This window comes from Aquila chrysaetos (assembly GCF_900496995.4).
Source record: "Aquila chrysaetos chrysaetos chromosome W unlocalized genomic scaffold, bAquChr1.4 W_unloc_2, whole genome shotgun sequence".
Lineage (NCBI taxonomy): Eukaryota > Metazoa > Chordata > Aves > Accipitriformes > Accipitridae > Aquila > Aquila chrysaetos.
The window spans coordinates 3383639-3405668 of record NW_024470322.1 but is presented as its reverse complement, the minus strand read 5'-3'; positions in this window follow the sequence as shown (position 1 = coordinate 3405668).

Below are 22030 nucleotides of genomic sequence, written 5' to 3'. Positions count from 1 at the left end.
TTGATTGACATATAACATCTTCCTTAAAGGGGTACCTTTCCTTCACACTTGACAAGAGTCGCCTCCAGAGGCTGATGGCTTGTGTTCCTCTTCCAATTGCCTTGTCAATGCCACCTTCCCTGGCAAGTGATCCCAGCTGCTTGGCTTCCCTACCTTCTAATTCCAAGCTATTAGCCCCATTGTCCCAGCATCGGAGTAGCCAGGTGATAATATGCTCACCTATACGGCGGCCAAAATCTTTTCGCATATCCCGCAGTTCACTCAAGGATAGGGACCGGGTTATTACCTCTGGTTCTGCCTCTTCCTCCTGTTCCCGTGATGACCCTGGTTCACCTTCATCCTTTGCTAAGCGAGCTGATTTTTTTGTATATTTCTTTTTCTGTACGGGGGCAACCGATACTGGTGCAGGTTGATCCGCTGGTTCAGTTGCAGTATCGCTCGCCGGGTTTTGGATAACCGCAGCGTCTGTCGCCAAGGTTTGGGCAGCAGCAGTGCTCGTTGCCGCGGCTGGAGGGGCTGCAGTGCCTGTTGCTGATGTTTGGGTAGCCACAGTTCTCGTTGCCAGGGCTGGAGGGGTCACGGTGCCTGTCACCAAGGTCTGGGTGGCCACAATGCTCATCATTTTGTTGTTAGGTCCAGAGACCTTCTCTTCCCCTTGAGGGTGCTGAGTTGTGTCGAACAGGGCTCGATAGGCATGGGCCAGGCCCCAGCACGTTGCAGTGATTTGTATCTCTCTGGAGCTGCCGGGGTGACAGCATACCTTTTCCAAATATTTTACTAGTTCTTCTGGATTCTGCACTTGTTCAGGGGTGAATTTCCAAAACATTGGAGGTGCCCACTTTTCTAAGTACTTGCCCATACTACCCCACACACCCTGCCACTCATAATTATCCAGCCTCGGGGCAGACCTCTGGGTGATCTTCTTAAATAGTTGTTTAACCTTAAACAAGAGCTGAACCACATTCAGGAGCATGCTAATTCCCAGCAGTAGGGCTAGGACCGTGCTGGTATCAACATCCCAAGAGTATTCAAATTTTTCAAAATTCCCAAACACCATTGTAACTGGACTGAAGGAGAAAGGAGAGGGGAAGAAAGGTATCCCACTCATAGACTGGTTTTCCAAGGAGGAAAGGTAAATGGTATAATTATTAATAGTTTCCCACAGATGGCTCCCGCCGTATAAAGGTGACAATGCTGAGTGCAAATACCGGATTAATTCCACAACTGATGACTTTATCATACCATAAACCAGTGTTATACAACACATCAAAGCGAAAACCTTAATCCACCTCCCACGGATGATAAGCAGCAGAAGAGGGACTACATACAGCAAGCGAGGTGATACATAACAGAACTTTAAAAACCAGAGCAACAACTCTAACACATAAATCAACATAATGACCAGCGACTATTAGACCAATATAATGAATGCTTATAACAATTTTGTTTTAACGAGCTCTGGTCAGGTTTGTCGTTATCTCAACCCTTCGTGCCCCACGTTGGGCACCAAAATGGACTGTCGTGGTTTAACCCCAGCCAGCAACTAAGCACCACGCAGCCGCTCACTCACTCCCCCCCCACCCAGTGGGATGGGGGAGAAAATCGGGAAAAGAAGCAAATCCATGGGTTGAGATAAGAACAGTTTAATAGAACAGAAAAGAAGAAACGAATAATGATAATGATAACACTAATAAAATGACAACAGCAATAATGAAAGGATTGGAATGTACAAATGATGCGCAGTGTAATTGCTCACCACCCACCGACCGGCACCCAGCTAGTCCCCGAGCGGCGATTCCCCGCCCCCACTTCCCAGTTCCTATACTGGATGGGACGTCACATGGTATGGAATACCCTGTTGGCCACTTTGGGTCAGCTGCCCTGGCTGTGTCCTGTGCCAACTTCTTGTGCCCCTCCAGCTTTCTCGCTGGCTGGGCATGAGAAGCTGAAAAATCCTTGACATTCGTCTAAACACTACTAGCAGCAACTGAAAACATCAGTGTTATCAACATTCTTCTCATACTGAACTCAAAACATAGCACCGTACCAGCTACTAGGAAGACAGTTAACTCTATCCCAGCTGAAACTAGGACAGGGCGGCAGGTACCGGCAGGGGGGGGAAGGGAGAGAAGGGGCCGCTGCAGTCCCACAGCCTTTTCCATGTCCTGTGTCACCAGGTCCCCCCGCCTCATTCAGCAGAGGGCCCACATTTTTCCATAGCCTTCCTTTTGTCACCTATGTACTTACAGAATCATAGAATCGTTTAGGTTGGAAAAGACCTTTAAGATCATCGAGTCCAACCTTCAACCATGCCCACTAAGTAGAAGCCCTTATAGAAGCCCTTCTTGTTGTCTTTGACCTCCCTTGCCAGATTCAATTCCAGGTGGGAATTCCAGCTTTCCTAACCTCAGCCCTGCGTGCTCGGACAATGTCTCCGTATTCCTCCCAGGTTACCCGTCCTTGCTTCCACCCCCTGCAGGCTTCCTTTTTGTGCTGGAGTTTGGCCAGGAGCTCGTTGCTCATCCACGCAGGCCTCCTGGCATTTTTGCCCGACTTCCTGCTCGTTGGGATGGACCGCTCTTGAGCTTGGAGGAGGTGACCCTCCAGTATTAACCAGCTTTCTTGGGCCCCTCTTCCCTCCAGGGCCTTATCCCACGGGACGCTTCCAAGCAGATCCCTGAAGAGGCTAGAGTCGGCTCTCCTCAAGTCCAGGGACGTGAGCTTGCGTTTTACCCTCCTCCCTCCTCTCGGGATCCTGAACTCCACCATCTCACGGTCACTGCAGCCAAGGCCGCCTTTGACCTTCGCATCCCCAACGAGCCCCTCCTTGTCGGTCAGTAGGAGGTCCAGCAGAGCACCTCTCCTCGTTGGCTCCTCTATCACTTGGGTGAGGAAGTTGTCGTCAATGCACTCCAGGAACCTCCTAGATTGCTTATGCCCTGCTGTGTTGTCCCTCCAGCAGATATCGGGGTGGTTGAAGTCCCCCGTGAGGACCAGGTGTTACGGAGGCACGCACAATCAAATCCAACAGGTGTTAAAGCTCAGATTTATTCTTCAGCAAAAGTTAGTTGGAACTCCGGTAACATTTTATAAAACCACAGGCTCAATGATGTAAAGAGTATTAATACTACACAGCTGACTTAAGAATCCTTAAGATATAAAAATGATGACTCAAAACGCGCATATCGCTCACCTAAAAGATGATGAGGGCTCTCTCCCTCGAGGAATTACCTCGGGCGGTGCCCCGACCCAAGGGGGAGCCCCTGACTGCAGACCCGCTGCTCCGAGGAGGACTGATTCCAACATGTCCTCTGGCGGGACCCCATTTCTACCCCTGTCGAATCTGATCTGTGGTCATTTAATCGCTATTGGCTAAGAAGGTCACCTCTGTGTACCTGGCACGTCTCGATTGGCCAGTTCAAATTTCAACCTGCGGCCTCTAGGGTTTAGGGTTTTTTTTTCCTCTTCTCCCTGCCTGGAGAAGTTTTGTTTCCGGCTTGGGAGGTGGGGGGAGTGTACTGCCACACCAGGGCCTGCGAACGCGAGGCTGCTCCCATCTTATCTGTCTGTAGAGGGCCTCATCCGCTTGTTCTTCCTGGTCGGGCGGCCTATAGCAGACACCCACTAGAATGCCACCCTTACCCATCTTCTCTTCAGTCCTTACCCATAAGCTCTCAGTCGGCTCATCAGCCCTCTCCAGGCAGGGCTCCATGCATTCCAGCTGTTGTCTCACATAAAAGGGCCACTGCCCCTCCTCATCTTCCCAGCCCGTCCTTCCTAAAGAGCCCGTAGCCCTCCATTGCAACACTCCAGTCACGCGAGCCATCCCACCACGTCTCCGTGATCCCAACAAGATCGTAGCCCTGCAACTGCACACGCATCTCTGACTCCTCATGCTTATTCCCCATACTGCGTGCGTTAGTGTACAGGCACTTCAGAGAGGCACCCCCAGCATGTTGACTCCCCAGAAGGGGTTTTGGGGATTTCTCCATAATGGTGCCTTGTAGGCACTTCCTTGCTTACATGCAAATGCTGGAGGTGACCCTGCTTAAGCCCCGTTCTGGTGATTTTGTGATCCCTTCCTGTCACATCAACCCCTGCGCTTTGCTCAGTGACCCTGTCCGTCGCTGCCTCGCAGGGCTGCTGGTTACTCTCTCCCTCCCCTCCTCATTCCTAGTTTAAAGCCCTCCTAATGAGGTCAGCTAGCCTACTGGCAAAAATACCTTTGCCCCGCTTAGTGAGGTGGATCCCCTCTCTCCCAAGCAGACGCTGACCCACAAACAGGGGCCCATGGTCATAGAACCCAAAACCCTGTCACCAGCACCAGCTCCGCAGCCAATTCTTGGCCCGCATTATCAGTGCCCTCCTCCTCCCGCCCTTTCCCCTCACCGGCAGGACTGAGGAGAACACCACCTGGGCCCCCATGCCCTTGACTATCGCCCTCAGAGCTCTGGGGTCATTGCTAGGGGAAACCTGGACAGTATCAAAAGCATCATCGGTGCCCAATTCTCAGCTTTGGGTCTCCTTTGCTACTGAAATTTCAGTTACGGAAGACGGATTGGTACCTGCGCTTCAGTCAAATCAACATTCAGTCCTAATCCTTCCCGACAAAAGGGTCAGGAACTACATCTCCAGCCTTACTTATTGTCCTTTTACCCTTCACATCCTCAAGGCATTGCCTTCTCTAAGGCTCTGTTTTAATCAAGTTTAGCAAGACCAAGCTCGCATCTACTCCATGACCTCTTCATAGCTGTTCCTGGGTTTCCAATGCACACACACAAAGAGAATCAACGGGCTCCGCACATTTTCATCCCTTTGCACGCAGGAGTTCCAGTTCTTTATCACTTTTATTACCAAGTGAGAAAGAAAATGGAGTCAAGATCCTTTTTCTCACAAGAACCTCTTATTGCTCAGAAAGAAGGCTTTTTCTCTTGAAATTCCCCCCCCTGCCCACCCAAAGTGACTGGATCCCCAGATATTTCCCGACTTTCCCTATCTCCAAAACGTCCTGTTCCTACCCCAGTCACTATCATTCTTTAAACCACCAACCCCCTTCAACTGCTACATGGAGGAATCTGCCTTTTAGGCTTTGCGATGGGTTGATGGGTTGACCTTGGCCGGCTGCCAGAGGCCCACCCAGCTGCTCTCTCACTGCCCCTCCTCAACAGGACAGGGAGAGAAAATAGGATGAAAAAGTTCCTTCAGGAAATATCCACCTGCCGGATCCACGGGCAGCAGGGAAATACCTGCCCCGGACAGCGTTTTGCCCTTTCTTAAATATGTTTCCACAGGGGCGCCACCAGCTTCGCCGAGTTGCTCAGCTTTGGCCTGCGGTGAGCCCGGTGCCTAGCTGGCTGGGACCAGCTGTGTCCGGCACAGGGCAGACCCTGGCCTCTTCTCACAGAGGCCACCCCTGCAGGCCGCACCTGGAGCACTGTGTCCACTTCTGGTCCCCACAATTCAAAAAAAGACGCAGACAGACCGGAGAGGGTCCCAAGGAGGGCCACGAAGATGATCAAAGGGCTGGAGAACCTGCCCTATGAGGAAAGACTGAAGGAGTTTGGTCTTTTCTCCCTTGGAGAAGAGAAGGCTCGGGGGGACCTCATCACAGTATTCCAGTACTTAAAGGGTGGCTACAAAGAGGAGGGAGGCTCTCTCTTCACAAGGAGCCACATGGAGAAGACAAGGGGCAATGGGTACAAGCTGCCCCAGGAGAGAGATTTCATCTCGATACAAGACAGACTGACTACTGACTTCTTTTTTTTTTTTTTTTACAGTGAGAACAATCATCCACTGGAACAGCCTCCCCAGGGATGTGGTAGAGTCCCCATCGCTAGAGGTTTTCAAGGTGCGATTGGACAGGGTGCTAGATAATCTCATCTAGGCTCCCTTTCCCACAAAAGGATGGACCAGATGATCTTTCAAGGTCCTTTCCCACCTGGGCTGCTCTAGGATTCTACGATTCTTCAGTGGATCACTGTTTAATAATAACCCTTTGCTCGCTCTGGTTTGGAGCAAAGTATCGGCAACGTTGCCTGCGAGGCGAGACGTGAATTCCACCAGGCGCCACAGGCTTCTAAAACCTATGGTAATCGCCCAGTCTCTCTGAATGTATAAGACTGTCGTGGTTTCAGCCCAGCCGGTAACAAAGCACCATGCAGCCGCTCGCTCACTCCCCCCACCCCGGCCACGGTGGGATTGTTACCGAAATCCGGAATAAAAGTCCTTAACACCAATGTGAAGTTAAGAAGCAGGCACTTCGTTTATTGCAGCGCTGGGGACACGGGGGATTGCTCCTCCAAAGGCGTGTCCAACTTAGTATCAAAATCCATCAGTTTTTATAGACTTTTTATGTCAGGTCATTGTTACATAAGCTCTTTACATAAAAATGCATGCTATGCTCGCTCTTAAATTTAACCTGTATAATGATTGGTCCTTTGATTATATAACCTTATCAATATTCTTATTTAAAAACAATCATTGGTCAGTTACACTTAGCTCTACTGCTTGGAATCTTTGATACTCAAATCGAGATGGGAAGGGTAAGGGGTTTCCAAACAGCATAACTGGTGTCCATGACGGTTTCCTTAGTTTCTTGAAACAAAACATAGAAAGACCAGTAACTTCCTGGTGAGGTTTCTATGGTTAGCTATTTCAAACTTCAACAATATTAAGGTTCCTATAGTCACACATAACACAGTTCCTAAAGTTTCTATGGCTACATTTCAAACTTAACAATCCTATTGTCACGGTCCACTCGGTGGACTCGTGATGGTTCGTTTGCTACGATCTCGAAAGTGCAAAATTAAGGTGACCAACACCAAAGGGGATAGCAGTAATCACACAGTATAACTTTATTGTATTGCCTGTGAAGAGGCACGCGATAGTTAGAGATGGGTGAGAGAAAGGAGAAAAGTAAAGTTAAGTTTAGAGAGAGGAGAAAAAAGAGGTTATAGCTACCACCGCTGATCTCAAGACGTCCTAACGGTCCCGGGTCCAGCTAATGCTGCGTCGTCGATCGTCGTGGTCCTTGGTGGGGAAGCTTCAAATTCCCATTGTTCAGAAGTCATCTTTTATGCTTAGTAACACACCTTGCTCCACCTCTGCCTCAGGAGTCTCCGCCCTTCTCAGAATACAATTATCATATCTCCGCCCTTCTCGAGCGAGGCTATCACGCAGGCGCAGGGTCAGTGTCCGAGGCGTGGTAAGTCTTGGAGGCGGGTAGCCTTCGACCAGGAGGTGTGTTTTGGTATTATAATGAAGCAAAGTTCGTCTAGAGTTCATGATTTCTTCATCGATGTTATGGCAACAGGTGCAATCCATCCTTTTTGACAGTAGCTATGCGGTTATCTCTAGCGGTTCTAGCCAGGTACCTTCCAGGAGCCTTGTACCGCACATTCTGTTCTTGGGATTGGCCGCTGCGCTCCAAACAGGCCGTTGTCAGGTAACGTACTGTTCATGTTCCTGATGACAATGTTGAGACAATGCTGATTTTCTGACCGACTCTTACACCACCCTGTGGCTCAACATGGTCGTCAGGACGTCAGGACCGCTTGGTGGTAGCATGATAAAGAAGAGGAAGAAGAAAAGGAAAAGAAAAAGACAGAGAGAGAGAGAGAAAAGGAGAGAAGATAGAAAGGCATCTACAATTTATATCAATTACAATCAAAATTGTTTATATATATAAAAAAAAAGAAAATCAATGAGGTTTCAAAACATCAATTGATTTGGGAATATCCACATTGGATGGAACATCAAGCATATTATATGTGTTCAGTACAGACATCAAATGCGTTAACCGATTCATCATTCTCCAGGCTATGACATACAATACTGCAGACAAAGCTAAACTGATCAAAACCAATGTCAAGAGAACCACGATGGGGTGACACAACTTGTTCAGGATGCCTGTAGCAGTAGGCGACCATCCGAAAAGTGTGTCCCACCATCTATGTTCTGCATCCTTTTGCACTCTTTCTAAAACTCGGTGTATTTCTTTCACATTGTGATGAACAGTTATTAAGGTTTTCTGTCCGTTTTCCCTAATTTTCTCCAAAATCTCAACCAAATCCTTGTGTTGTAATAACTGTTTTACCAAAGTGAGATTCATTCCAATGGGTATAGGCAACAATTCATGAATCAACATATAGTTAGATTGCAAAAGTTGGTGAGATGTGACCGGGGTCGAATAGGAAAAGTCACATCCAACAATCTTAGTAAAATTACAAACACAAAAATTTGAATGGTTTTTAGTCTCCACAACTATCTTATCTACAGATAGAAAATCACAAACAGTCCTCAAACATACACAGCCTTTGCCGATATATATGAGTACTGTTTCAGGGTTTTCATTAGGATGAATCTCAAAGTGGCAAATATTTTGTTCAGTATCTAAACAAATATCTTGTGCCTCAATTGCATTGCCTTCACAAACAAATCCTTGTTGTTCTCGTACAATACAAGATTCCAAATTAACAGTTTGCCATTTTTCATTCACCTTTCGGGCCCATACTCTATGCTCAAAAGGATAGAGTATAGTTCCGTTGTGGTTCAACCCTAATACAATAACGGGATAAATTGGGTATATGGTAGCATTATATATAGTAAGCACAAAAGTTGTAGCTATGTTTGTAACGGGATCATAAGTAAAGTTTACCAGGTTCCACCAGGATTGGAGTTCCTTCTCAAAATCAGTGGCACTGTCCCAAATTATTTTCCGAATTTCAGTGGGGAGAGTGCCTTCTTCCCCTTCTCTTATAATTGAGGCGGCTACCGACTGCATCCATATTTGAGCCTGGATACAACTGAGAGCCAAAGAGACGTTATTTTGGATCACCCCAAGTGCATCAGTAATCAATTCGTGGTCCCTTACATTTACCTTTTCCCATTTTGGTAATATATTTGACAACAGCCACTGGTTAGTCCCCAAAGCCAATAAAGAAGACCGCAAAGGCTGTTGTAATTTAGCCAAATCACTAATTGAGGTAGCCAACTTGTTCATTATTACTTCCGAATCGATGCTATTTAAAACTCCCAATCCTGTACCCAAAACACCGGTTAGGTCTCTCTGTGTTCTTCTCATGGGAAGAGTTCGTTTTTGCAGCCAGGTTGTCCATCCCTCGTAAGAAGTCTTTAGGAAAGGTGAGCAAGCTGGCTGAATGTCTGAAACATTGTTCTGCATAGACAATTCAACTCGTTTGAGAGACCACGCCGGGTTAAACAACATTTGTTGTAGGCCCGTATTTCTGATCACATACGGTCCAATTTCAAAGATTTTTGGGCTGAACACAACAATTGGTTGGGTAGTAGGTATTACAACATCTATTTTAAATCCTCCCCAGTATTTAGTGTTATTTTTACCACACATAACTTTATAAGAGTATTGTACAGCTGTCAAGTTTAACCAACAGTCTAGGTTTTGATTTTTACACAACAAAATAGGGCCATGAGGTCCAATTCCATAACTGTTTGTGGATTCAATGTGAGATTCAGTGATCAGTCTGCATCTTATTGTGATGTTATTTCCTTGTACCACTGTAAAAGAGGGTATAACTTCATCTTTGTCAGTTAGCGTAAAGAGGGTATCTATGCCATCATGTGTAACTACTGCAACAAGCATCCTAGTTACAACATTCATTTTGAATTTAAATGTTAGGCCTGATAGTTCTCCGGTTGGTGGATTAGATCGCCAATTGCACACCACATAAACTGGCTTGGTCAAAGTGAAATTATACCAACAATCTCCTTGTTCCTTAGGACAGGATTTGGTGATTTCAACATTATTGGTACTTGGGTCTAGGGGGTAGTTACCGACATTCTTTTGACGGCAACATGTAATGAGAGAATCCTGTTTGTTACATCCCCATTCTATTGTAGGACAGAGTTTCGCAGTGATGTTGGAACTAGGGTCCAATAGATTTCCAGAGATGGTAATTGAAGAGGCTTTCTCATAAAGAGATCCTTCCACCTTTCTACATCCCACTTGGATTTTTTCTCCAATCATTCCAGTCAGGACACGGACCCAGTCTTTTTTGTCCCATTCCCCCCACTCAAGTGGGTGGTATACTTCAGAATCATGCATTACTACAGTGGCTAAGTTTGGGAGACAGTCTTTGGGATACTGTCCCATACTCCAAGTATACTGGACAATAGCTTGGGACCATGGCCATTCTGTATTCTTTTGGCTACAGATTAGTGGTAAAATACAAAAGAGTACTATCAATCTAGTTAAGTGATTCATAATTCATGCTGTTCTTGGCGTCCCTCGGAGTTCTTCTGCAAAACAAAAAGAAACAAAACTTGCCTCTCTGAGGCAAAAGAGATTAATACTATACAGAAAATTAAAATGATGGAATTATCCAGCGAGTATTTATCCGATGCTCCTTCCCTAGGGCATCGGATGCTACCCATGAGTATACATTCAGTGGGGTTTTTAATACCAGTGGCACACTTCCTACAGTGGGAAGTTCTACTAGGACAGGTTGTCCAGGGAAATGTGCTGGATTCTTAGAATCATCTGGTCCCTTTAATGAGGGAACTAGAGAGGGAGCCTTCGGGCAAAAGGCAGTAATTTTGGGGCATCCATTTACCCCCCATCTGTCATTTACACCTTTGACAGCTTCCCATAGGCGGGTATCCCAATTTCCCTCTTGTGGTTTCAAAAGTCGTTTTAAGAGACCATTTGTTCTTTCTACAATCCCATTGGCCTGTGGATAGTATGGAGTGTGGAAGACCCATTTAATCCCTTCGCTTCGTGCCCAATCCTGTACGATTTTGGCGGTGAAGTGGGAGCCATTGTCAGATTGTATTTCTTGTGGTTTTGGAAAAATTCCAAACCATTCACGCAGTGCTTTCACAGTTTTTTCTCCCGTAGCTTTGTTCAAAGCTTCGGCTTGGACTAGCCCTGATGTTATCTCCACTCCTACCAGCACAAAGCGTTTTCCTCCTGATTTCTTAAAGGGGCCTATATAATCTACCTGCCAAGCATCCCACAAGCCTTTACCGTCTCTTAAATGCAGAGGGTCATCCTCTAAGGGGTGTCTTTCGAGCCGTGTACGGCACTGTTCACAGGCTGATATGCAGGTTTTACATATTTCCCTAGTGACAGGCCAGCCCCGGGCAAGGGCTTCACGATACAAATCTTTAGCTCCTGTATGTTTACGTTTTATATGTAACCATTCTAGCAAACGACCCCAATCTTCTGTGATCTGGTCCTTTTGTACAGGAGCTAGTCTTGCTAATTCATCAGCTTTGTTGTTCCATTCTCCTGCCGAGCCCCCATCTACTTGATGAGAAGCTACCCATCCCACAGCAAAGTTCCCTTGTCTTGCAATGCTCAGGATTTCTTGCCACTTGTCCTTCTGCCACACTGAAATTCTGTTAACCTCCCATTCATTTTGCTCCCAGAAAGGGAGCCATTCAGTACATCCTTTAAACACTGCATAGGAATCAGTATATATATGGACAGGGGAAGCTGTTTGTGCTTCATGCTTGAAAACGCTCCATACTGCAATTAATTCTCCTACCTGGGCACTCCCTTCTCCCTCTGTTATTATCTGTTCTTTAGTAGTAGTGTGGAGGGCTACTGCCCGGTATTTCCACACTTTTCCTTCTCGCTTTGCTGAAGCGTCGGTAAACCAAGCATTCACTGACTGATCGTGGGAGAAAGGAGGGGCTACCTGAATAACTGAGATAGGTTTGTCTTGGCTGCCGTCCCGGCTTTCTGTTTCTTGGATAGCTAAGTTTTTTAAAGCTCCTTCAGTCACTGAGAAAAGGTTACAATAGTGTTCAATCTGGGCATACCACTTTCGTACCGAGGCTCTCTGGGCCACCCCGTCAGGAGGGGGGGTCCCGTTAGTGACTGCTTTTATAACTTTGAACGGGCCTCTTAGCACGATTGGTTGCTGACGTGTAATTTTCTCCACTTCTATGAGAGCCATGCTAACCACAAACAAACCTTTCTCCCATGCAGTATATCTCTTCTCAGCATCCTTAAAGCCACGGGAGTAAAATCCTACAGGGCGGGTTGGACCCTCAGGACCACGTTGCCAAATGTGTACTGACAATCCTGTTGTGGCAAACCCCCATTCTACCTGAAAAGGGTCTGTAGGGTGGATAGGGCCAAGAGCCTGATGAGCTGTTGCTTCAAAAATTAACAATTGCATTGCTTCTTCCTGAGAAGCAGTCCATTCCCATTTGGCCCGTTTTCTCAGCAAATCATAAAGAGGTCTGGCAATGATAGAAAAGTCTGGGATATGTTTTCTCCAGAATACCAATAACCCTAAAGCATGCTGCAAATCCTTTTTTGATTCAGGCATTTTAATCTGATCTAGAGAAGTGAGGGTGTCTGGTGGGATACATGTCATTCCCCCTTTCCACCAAATTCCCAAAAACTTTACTTCTTGTGAGGGTTTTTGGATCTTTTCTGGGGGAATTTGCAAACCCAAGTTCTCCAAATGAGAAATTATGTTCTGTTGGGTTGCCCCCACCTCCTTTTCTTCATCTCCACCCACGAGAATATCATCAATATACTGATAGACAGCTATGCCGTCGGCTTTTGGTATTTTCTCCAGTTCTTGGGCCAAAGCGTGGTGAGCTAGTGTAGGGGAATGTTTGTATCCCTGAGGCAGCCGAGTAAAGGTAAATTGTTGTCCCTCCCAAGTAAAAGCAAAACGATCTCTGTCTTCTGGTCGCAAAGGTATCATGAAAAACATATCTTTAACATCTATGGTTGCCATGATCGGATGAGCTTTCTCCTGAATTGTTATTACCAGTTCAGCCATATTAGGGACTGCGGCAGTCAGAGGCCCTGTGTTAGCATTCAGCCTTCGAAAATCTACTGTGAGCCTCCACTTCCCATTAGGTTTTTTCACCGGCCATACTGGCGAGTTGAAAGGAGAATGGGTATTTATCACCACTCCTTGTTCCCGCATCTCCTGCATGACTGGTTTGATACCTTCCTTTGCTCCCAGGGGGAGGGGATATTGTTTAACACTAGTTACTTTGCTAAATGGCAGAGGGGGTGCAGTTTGAAGTAGCCTGATGTTCAGCTGCGGTGTCCCAAAAGTCCACAACAATCCTTCTGAATCCTCCCACCCCCTTCCTTTAAGGGCATCTATACCTAACAGGTTAGTCGGAATGTTCCCAACCACCATGTCAATAGTGATTGTGCCTTCCTCTCCCGGCAGCATCAGCTTTACCGGAACAACGTTCATAACTTCTGTTGACCCTAGAGCATTCAAGACACAAATGTTTCGCTTAGAGGGAATCACCCCACACCTCTGTGCATCTTCCTCAGTCAGGGCAGAGATCTGTGCACCAGTGTCAATTAAAAAGGTTACGGGTGCACGCTTAGGACCTACAATAGCTGTAATCAATAAATCTCCTCTGTTAGTGTTAGTGAGCTGTCGGATATAAATCCATCCTCCGTTCCCCCGCCCACTGCTAAGGAACGGAGGTTCTAGTTTCCCTGCTGACTTTCCCCATTGCCCGTGCTCTCCGCGGGGGGGGGCTGTGGGCATGACAGGAGAGATTTCTCTATTTGACCCTAAGTGCTGTGGGTGTTGTTTCGGACCATACCACTTTGATATCAGTTTACTCAGTTTATTAAGGGGTAAACCATCCATTACATCTCTGGGAACTCCCTTTTTAATTCCCAAAGCCCACCATTGCTGTCGAGTCAGGGGCTGTCTTCCTCCTCCCCCAGTTTTAGAGTAGGAGTAGTCAGCAGCACTGGCGGAGTCAGTGAGAGCGGTTACAGTTTTACTAACAGATAGGGGTAGATCTTTAGCTCCTACTTGACGGATTCCTTTAGGTTTCTCCTCCAAAGTTCTCACAGGACCGTATTTTCTGCTATAATCTATCAATTCCTGTGCTACATCTCCCCACGTCCACATCCTTTTATGTTTTGAGTGGGAAGAAGCCGAGCTATGATTAAAGGGTGAATCCGTGCCAACATTACTTTCATCTCTTTTGCCTTTAATAAAGCTCTCCAACTTTTCTACAGGGTCTAAAGACGCTATGGTCCTTTGGAGAACAATCCCGGTAGATTTGAGTGATTCTGGGAGTCCCCTTATTAAAGGAGTCATGATTTCAGGATTCACCGGCAACATCATTGGGGATTCACATCCGGGAACTAACTTCCTTTCATGTATCATTTGCAGGCAAGCTGTTTTGTGCACACTTTCTAGCAATTGATCAACTGTGCCTGTGATTGCTAGGGGATCCCCCCTGTCTAAGGGGTTCAGCCCTCCGGCCCAATAGGCAGCCCGCTGGGTTAGGGACCATGGGGCACGTTTATCCCCTGTTGTTAAAAAGACGCCGTGGCCCCAGTAACCACTAGCTTCCCTTTCACTTAACTGAATTTGGTCCCCTCCAGTTAAAGATACACGCCACACATACTCTGTTTCGGATTCTTTGGGAAGGCGCCCATATTCTCTTTTCATTTTGGCCAATTCAGTGGGAGTGTATGGTATCTCTTTAGTTGTAATATGTGGGTCATTATCCTCATCATTTATATAAGTATATTCTGCTTTAATCAAAGGCCTCACTTGGGGGTTTTCCCTGAAGTGTTTCCTTGCTTCCTCTAGTTCCTTTTGGGGGTATACCTGACTTATTTGCCGAATACCTATCTTTTCCATTTTCATTTCTATCTCATTCAATGATTCAACAGACTTTGAAAGTTCTTCTTTCAAGGCATCTTTTAGACAGTGATTTTCTTCCTCCTTTTCCTCTGCTTGCTGTTTGTACAAGCAAATTACTCTTTCTTTCTCTGCTAACTGCTCTTCCAGGTTGGAGGTTGTTTTCTGCAAAAGTTGTACCAAATTTTCAAGGGATTCTATGATTTGTTTTTCCTGGCTACGCCGCTTATAGCGGTCTTCAATTGCTGCGACCAGGCTGGCTCCAAGAACTGCACAGATTATTGCTTTGCCTTTGCCTGACCGTGATCTAGCCTCATTCTGTATAGAAATCACTCGGTCTGTTACACTCTGTAAATTTGCCCAATTGTCTCGAGCCCACTCTTCCCCAGGCGGGGAGGGTCGAGCTCCATACTTTGCCAAGAGTGCATAAAACGAGCCAAGATTTTTTACTGATGGAGAGTTTTGATAACCATTCTTTTCAGTCATTTTTGTTGCAAAGGGCCAAACTCACTTCGGGGAGGTCAAACTTAGTTACACCACACACGCAACAACTGCTGCGTCGCCCTCCTCTTCCCCGAGTGGCTGAAGGGACCAAAACTCACTTCGGGGAGTCAAAACTTAGTTGCTCACAGGTGCAGACTTTCTCTGCTTGTCCCTTCAACTTCCCCGAGTAGTCAACCTCATCTAATGAGGACAGTTCCCCCTTTTGCACTAGGAGATCCTTCACTTGATCCTGATAGACAGAGCCCTCAATTCGAGTTTGGGGTGAAATACACTGAGGTGTGTGCGGTGTGCGGGAATCCCGAATCGCCCCCCTTGCTTTCTGGACACCTCTCACCCTTTCAGGTGTAGGGCCAGGTGCGGCTGGAACGAAACGTTCTTCCCCTGTTACAAACCACACAAAACCTGCACCCCTCTGTCTCTCAGGATCCTGTCCGTGACGCCAGTTTAATGTCACGGTCCACTCGGTGGACTCGTGATGGTTCGTTTGCTACGATCTCGAAAGTGCAAAATTAAGGTGACCAACACCAAAGGGGATAGCAGTAATCACACAGTATAACTTTATTGTATTGCCTGTGAAGAGGCACGCGATAGTTAGAGATGGGTGAGAGAAAGGAGAAAAGTAAAGTTAAGTTTAGAGAGAGGAGAAAAAAGAGGTTATAGCTACCACCGCTGATCTCAAGACGTCCTAACGGTCCCGGGTCCAGCTAATGCTGCGTCGTCGATCGTCGTGGTCCTTGGTGGGGAAGCTTCAAATTCCCATTGTTCAGAAGTCATCTTTTATGCTTAGTAACACACCTTGCTCCACCTCTGCCTCAGGAGTCTCCGCCCTTCTCAGAATACAATTATCATATCTCCGCCCTTCTCGAGCGAGGCTATCACGCAGGCGCAGGGTCAGTGTCCGAGGCGTGGTAAGTCTTGGAGGCGGGTAGCCTTCGACCAGGAGGTGTGTTTTGGTATTATAATGAAGCAAAGTTCGTCTAGAGTTCATGATTTCTTCATCGATGTTATGGCAACAGGTGCAATCCATCCTTTTTGACAGTAGCTATGCGGTTATCTCTAGCGGTTCTAGCCAGGTACCTTCCAGGAGCCTTGTACCGCACATTCTGTTCTTGGGATTGGCCGCTGCGCTCCAAACAGGCCGTTGTCAGGTAACGTACTGTTCATGTTCCTGATGACAATGTTGAGACAATGCTGATTTTCTGACCGACTCTTACACCTATACATTATGCTTCACAATTTTACTTCTTAATCAAACCTAACTCTTCTATGTGATTAAATTTTGATTTCTTTACCAGAATATTTGCAACAGGATGAGGAGAAAATATAAAGGCAGGCTCGTGGGTCGACATAAGGACTGGGAGGGAACACTCCCCACTTATGGTCACGGGGAAAAGACAGGCTCAACTTGGGGAAGAAACAAAATCAATTTAATTTACTACAAATCAAATCAAAACAAGGATATTAGGAAGTAAAACCAAACCTTAGAACACCTTCCCCACACCCCTCCCTCTTTCCCGGCTCAACTCCACTCCCGGTTCTCTCTACCTCCTCCCCCCGGCGGCGCAGGGGAACAGGGGATGGGGGTTGGGGTCAGCTCGCCACACATTGTCTCTGCCGCTCCTTCCTCCTACAGGGGGAGGACTCCTCACTCGTCCCCTGCTCCACCGTGGGGTCCCTCCCACAGGAGACAGTCCTTCACGAACGTCTCCAACGTGAGTCCTTTCCGCGGGCTGCAGTTCTTCCCGAACTTCCCTGGTGTGGGTCCTTTCCGCGGGCGGATCTTCAGTCACACACTGCTCCAGCGCGGGCTTTCCCATGGAGTCACGGCCATCTTCGGGGGCCTCCGCTCCACCGTTCACCTCCATGGGCTGCAGGGGGACAGCCTGCCGTCTCACCGCGGGCTGCAGGGGCATCAACCTCCTCAGGCGGCCCTCCTCCCCCTCCTTCTTCACTGACCTCGGTATCTGCATGGGTGTTCCTCTCGCATTCCAATCCCCCTACTCCCTGCAGGTTCCCCTTCTTAAATACGTTATCCCAGAGGCACTACTGATGTACTTAAGAAATGATATACTTAAGGAGTGATGTACTTAAGAAGACCACAAAGGTCTTGTGAAATAAGATACCCTTTGTATACATAAGGCATGCCGTGCTAACGACTGTGCCCCTGAAGAAGAACTAAAAGACTGATAAGAAGGGAACATCCTACCCCAGGAGGCGCCTAAAAGTTGAAAAATTGCTAATAGCCATGAAGTCAGCAAAAAATCTTTGATAACTGGAGGAAAGGTAAAGGCGGCAGGGGGAGATCACGACCACCGACTCAATTCAAGACCAAAAGACTTACCCCCCCCCACTCTCCTTGAGCATGCGCTGTAGAATAAAAGAACACTGTACCTTTAATTCAAAGCGGGGAAACTTTAACCCAATAGAAACTGTACTAGATAAGCGACTACCAGTAATAGTTTTGGGGAAGAACTTTGAATATGTATAACTGAACCGTATAAATTGCTTGCCCGTTTAGGCATGAGGTGTGCTAGCTTTGTGGATTACCACCTAGCCCCCATCTTTGCGCAAACATGAATTGGAATAAAATACCTCTGCTCTGTGTGTATATTGGCGTTTCACACACCGAGTAAACGCCCCCACTTGTGGGACAACACTACCACCGTCACTGATTGGGTCAGCCTGGGCCGGAGGCGGGTCCGACTTGGAGCCGGGGGAGCTTCTAGCAGCTTCTCACAGGAGCCACCCCTGCGGCCCCCTCCCCCGCGACCAAAAAAAAACCACGCCACACAAACCCATAACAAAGCCATACCTAGCTTCTTCAAAATTCCCCCGCCCCCAGAAGCGGGAACACCTTCTAGATACCTTAGGGAGTTGATGCAGACAGAACAATAGATGTTACCTAGCTCAATCATTCAGTAAGCAAACACTGCACCAGTGCAGTTTCAAGGAAACATCATATGTCAGTTTCCATCTACTTCAGGTAAACCGTTTCCATCTCCTCCCCGGGAAGACTAAATAAAGGTGAAGTCCTCGGGTCACTTACACGCCCGTGTCACCAAACTTCACCCGATCGCTTGGGGATATAGAAGAGATGAAGACGCCTTCCAGTGGGCGTCTCAGATGCCTCAGTAACATAGGGTTCAAGGGCAACAAAGGATCGCCCTGCTTTCCCATGCCCATCTCCCTTTTCTAATGGCTGCTAAAGAAAGATGAAGTTTGCCGTCCCCCTGTGATGTAGTTTTGGTTTGGGTCTGGCTGGGATGGAGGCAACTTTCCCCATAGCAGCCCTCATAGTGCTGTGCTTTGTAGTTGTAGCTAGAAGGGTGTTGATAGCACACCAATGTTTTGGCTACTGCTGAGCAGTGCTCCCACAGCTGACTTATCCCTTCTAGGAATGCATACCATTTCCTAACTGTGGCCTTTTGGGCTACTCCCTCGGGAGGAGGCGACCCATTGAGGCCTGAGTTTAAGAGAGGGAAAGGGCCCTGTACTATAACATCTTGCGATGTGCGCAGCTTTTCAGCCTCCTTAACCGCTCTAGTGAGGGAAAGGACCCCCTTTTTCCCAATCTGAGTATTGTTCAGTCTCCTTAAATGAAGTGGAAGAGAATAATAAAGGCCTAGCTGGTCCTTGCGGTCCCTTTTGAAACACGCCACAGTACGAAGCATGTGCGGCAAATCCTCATTCCACCCTTAACGGGTCTCGCGGGTGCAACGGGCCTAGTCTCTGATAAGCCTTAAGCTCATCTTTCAAAGTGTTAAGGGCTTCCGTATGTTGCAAAGTCCAATCCCATTTCCTATTCTTTTGGAGCAAGTCATAGAGAGGCCGGGCAATCACTGAGAACCCTGGTATATGTTTTCTCCAGTAGCCCAAAGTACCTAGCAGCTGCTGTAATTCCGTTTTATTGCCCGGAGTCTGTCCCTTTTCAAAAGCTGATAAGAGTGTCGTCGGGTACCGCAACTGCTCCAGCTATCCACCATGCCCCCCAGGAATTTAATTTCTTGTCCAGGACCTTGACATTTAGAAGATGGAATGTCTAGCCCATTCTTGACTAACAGATTCCAGGTGGCCTCAGCCACTTGCCCTACCTGTTCCTTGTTATCCCCACCGACTAGGATATCATCTATATATTGATATATGTGAACACCTGATGGCACTTCCACAGCATCAAGAAGCTTGGCTAAAGCATTGTGGGCAATAGTGGGGGAATGCCTCTATCCCTGGGGAGGCCGATTAAAGGTGTATTGTGTCCCCTCCCAAGTGAAGGCAAACTGGGGTTTGTCCTCTTCCCTTAGGGGAATCATAAAAACCATATCCTTGACACCTAAAGCAGCCATCCATGGGTGGGCCGCGGCCTGTATTGCCGTTACTATTGAGGTTATGCTCGGAACAGCAGCAGTTAATGGTGGGGTATTACTGTTCAATCTCCTATAATCAATTGTTAGTCGCCACCTCCCATCCGGTTTACGGACTGGCCAAACAGGAGAATTATAAGGGGAATGTATGCGACTTGTGTCCTGGTTTCGGCTGGGATGGAGTTGATTGTCTTCCTAGTAGCTGGTGCAGTGCTATGTCTTGAGTTCAGTATGAGAAGAATGTTGATAACACTGATGTTTTCAGTTGTTGCTAAGTAGTGTTTAGGCTAAAGTCAAGGATTTTTCAGCTTCTCATGCCCAGACAGCGAGAAGGCTGGAGGGGCACAAGAAGTTGGGACGGGACACAGCCAGGGCAGCTGACCCGAAGTGGCCAACGGGGTATTCCATACCATGTGACGTCCCATCTAGTATATAAACTGGGGGGGTGGGGGCAGGGGATCGCTGCTCAGGGATTAACTGGGCGTCGATCGGCGGGTGGTGAGCAATTGCACTGTGCTTCATTTGTATATTCCAATCCTTTTATTATTACTGCTGTCATTGTATTAGTGTTATCATTATTAGTTTCTTCTCTTCTGTTCTATTAAACCGTTCTTATCTCAACCCACGAGTTTTACTTCTTTTCCCGATTCTCTCCCCCATCCCACTGGGTGTGGGGGGGGAGTGAGTGAGCGGCCGCGTGGTGCTTAGTTGCTGGCTGGGGTTAAAGCACGACAACTTGTGCTCTGTCTCTTCTCAAGATCGGTAATTGCTTCCGAAATACCCCGCTTGGCAGCGGCTGGCAGCGGGTATTGAGAGACACGGGTTACCTTAGATTGCGGTAGTGCAGGAGCAACCTGCAACGTTTTCACGTGGGTAGCCCCTGCCCCTCTGCCCCCAAAGCTCCACACCCTGCCATTGGGTAGGTACCACTGTTTGCCCGCCAGCACATCGAATCCCAGTATATTTCCCTCATAGGGGCTCAAAGCCACTTCCACAGCAGTCATTCTCTTTTCCCCAGGTAGCCAAAGTTGAGTTCGAGCTATGGGACATTTTTCTGCTGCTCCTGTCACTCCCATTATGTTTATAGTCTTTCTCGATGGTTTAATCCCTAGCTCATTAGCTTGTCGTTTGTTTAAAACACTAATTTGGGCTCCCGTATCAATTAAAAATTCTAAACTTATCCGCCTTGGACCCACAGGAATGTGTATATAAGGCTCCTTATCAGCAGACCATTGGCAAGAATTCACCACGCGCATTGGGCGGCCTGAACCCCAGACCGCAACTTCTAGTTTTTTAGCCCTTCCAACTCCCCTCGCAGTGCCGCGAAAGGGTTCAGTTTCTCTTCCCGAGGGGGCGGGGTTGCTGGCGCTTCCCTTTGGTCTCTAGTTTTCCCCTCCAGCAACTCCACCAGCTTCCGGATGCCGTCAGCGGCCTGCCCGTGCAGCACGGCTCGGGGCGCCCCCAGTGCCAGTGCCTTCCGCCAGAGATCATTCCTTCCGGGATCGTAGTTCCGACCCGGCCGACCCCGGGAAGGAGGCTCAGGCTCCCGGGGGGGAGGCCGTTCGGGGCGGCGTTTACGACTGGCTTGCCGGACCCTCCTGTTACCCTCCGCGCCACCGCTCGGCTCCGCCCATCCCATCTCGCGCCCGTGAACTACTATGCTGTGCAGTACTTCCGCCCAGGTCATCCCGTGCGCGGGCGGGTTCTGCTGATTACGCTCAATGGCCCCCTGAATTCTTTCTCTGAGGGACTGGACGTGTATTTTTAAAGCATCCGGCAGCCCTCTAATAAGGGGTCTAAGGGGTGGCGGGGGGCCACCGGTACAGCCATCGCTATCCCTTGCTGCCCTCTGTCGTACATGGCCTGAACACAGGCCGCCTCTTGCGCTCCCTCCGTTACCTCCGACAATCCCTTTACCCGGATAGTAACAGGTTCTCCTCTCTCCTTGGGGTCCACACCCCCAGCCCAATAGGCTACTCGGGACGTTATCGACTGATCACCCGCCGGTCCGTCACTCAAAAACACTCCCGGTCCCCAGAAACCCCTCGCTTTGTCATCACTCAATAGTATCCGATCTCCCCCAGTTCAAGAAACTCTCCACAAATACTCAGTTTTGGTTTCGCCCGGCTTGTGTGAAAACTTAGCTTGTAATTCACTGAGTTTGGGTCCCGTCCACCGTCCAAGGGGTCGTGCGGACAGCGGCTCGGGGGTTCCCACCGTGCGGACCCGTGTGCCTTTCTGTTTTAATAAGGGGTCGCACGTCCCTTTCCTCCAATTCCTCTACCCCTTCAGAGCTGTTTTCATCAGAGTCTCCCCAAATGTCCCCATCCCAATCCTCAGGGTCCGTGCCCGTAATTAACTTTCAGATTTGGGTAACACTGGGGGGCTTTTTTGCTTGCGCGAGCATAATTTCAATCTTTCGTTCTAATAGACGCGTCCGCTCCTTTTCTCGTTTCAATTCCGCCTTCGAACAACCTATTTCCCGTTGCTTTTTAGAATTATCCTTTGCCAGTCTGTCAGAATCATTAT